The 1,855-nt window shown below is 50.9% G+C and overlaps 1 protein-coding gene across 2 annotated transcripts in view; it reads left to right on the top strand.

The window, feature by feature from the left end:
- The window catches only part of SHQ1 (SHQ1, H/ACA ribonucleoprotein assembly factor), a 104,157-nt gene that overhangs the window by 37,776 nt on the left and 64,526 nt on the right, over window positions 1-1,855 (top strand). The gene's annotated exons all lie outside the window — the stretch shown is intronic.

Raw genomic sequence — 1,855 nt, 5'->3', positions numbered from 1 at the left:
TGAGAGGCTGGCAAGTGAGGCGGCGAACGTTGGAGTCTGCAGCAAGCAAGCCTCGTGCTCGCTTCAGTGCCTGGCTGCCGGCCGCCATCTTGGCTGACAGTTAATTTGCATATACTCACTGATTAGCCAATGAAAAGGGTAGCGGTCATACGCCAATTACCATGTTTCTCTTTTATTAGTGTAGATTTCTATAGGAAAATAGATTCTAAGTTTTCAAAATGTAAATTGCAAGAATACACATTTCTATTGAGTTTGGGGATGGCCAGATATCTGGTTTTTGCTCTGAATGTTTGTTTAGAAATATTAGGATGTTGTGGCTGCAACTTCCAAAAAAGTCTGTGGGCCCTTGTATTAGATTGTGCTTAGATTATATGTCAATACTACTTCAGCTAAATGGATCGTGGTAGGGAGGAGAGAATTTTTTTATTATGCAGAAATTTTGATTAGGTGGGGAATGTGTACCCTATTTTCTCCCTGCGTAATTCAGCATAGCTCATTTCATTGTAGGGAATTTTGCATTACCTCAATGGACTTTAAGCCTGATTGGTAGGCACTAACCTGTCATTCCACTTACACAATCTGATTTAATAGTTTTTTTTTATTGTTTTATTGCTTAAAGTGTTACAAAGAGTATTACATATGTCTCCTTTTTTCCCCTGCCCTTGACAATCCCCTGACCTCCCCTACCCCCCAGTGTCTTATGTCCATTGGTTATGCTTATATGCATGCATACAAGTCCTTCGGTTGATCTCTTACTCACCTCCCCCGCCCCCCAACCCTCCCCGGCCTTCCCGCTGTAGTTGGACAGTTTGTTCGAGGCAGCTCTGCCTCTGTATCTATTTTTGTTCATAAGTTTATAATGGTCTTTATTATCCATAAATGAGTGAGATCATGTGGTATTTTCCCTTCATTGACTGGCTTATTTCACTTAGCATAATGCTCTCCAGATCCAGAGCTTTATATGTATCGCACATGCGTGAGTCAACTTAGCCGTTTATAGATATAGAACTAGAGGCCCAGTGCACGAATTCGTGCATGGGTGGGGTCCCTTGCCTGGCCAGCGATCAGGACCGGTTATGTCCGGGCCAATCAGGGCCTGCGGGTCGGGGGAAGGGACAGGGCGTGGGAGGTTGGCTGCTGACCCTGAGGAGGAAGCTGGTCCTCAGCCCCTCCTGGGAAATGGGCCGCATCGGCCCCCCCCAGTTTCCTATCTCAGTATGGGGCCCAAAGGCCCTGGCGGGGTTGGGAGAGGAGGCGACGGGTCGCTGAATTGGATACAGAAGGAATGGACGCAGGATGCCGATGCCGGCGCCCTGCCCCTACATGGTTTCCCACCTCCCCCCCTCCTCCCGCTGCACTGCAACTGCAGCAGGCGAGCAGGACTGATGGGGCCTGGTGGCAGGGGGGAGGGACAGGGTTTGAGAAGTTGGCTGCCGGCCCCAAGGAGGGAGCCGGCCCTCGGCTCCCCTGGGAAAGAGGCTGTGTTCGCCACAACCCACCCCCGGTTACCCATCCCAGCCTGGAGCCAAAGGCTCCAGGCGGGGTTGGGAGAGGAGGCGATGATCATCAGGCTGGGGGCAGAAGGAACGGACGCCAAATGCCAACGCCGCCCACCAGCCGGCCAGCTGTGGGAGGTTGGATGTGGGAGCGCAGTAATCACCAGGGGGCAGCTCCTGCGTTGAGGGTCTGCCCTCTGGTGGTCAGTGTGCGTCAGTGACTGGTCGTTCCAGTTTTTATCTACACTAATAAAAGAGAAACATGGTAATTAGCGTAGGACCGCTACCCTTCCCATTGGCTAATCAGCATATCCTTATGCAAATTAACTGTCAGCCAAGATGGCAGCCGGCAGCCATGC

The sequence above is a fragment of the Myotis brandtii genome, unplaced genomic scaffold (assembly GCF_000412655.1).
Source record: "Myotis brandtii unplaced genomic scaffold, ASM41265v1 scaffold89, whole genome shotgun sequence".
NCBI lineage: Eukaryota > Metazoa > Chordata > Mammalia > Chiroptera > Vespertilionidae > Myotis > Myotis brandtii.
This window is presented reverse-complemented; position numbering and strand designations above follow the sequence as displayed.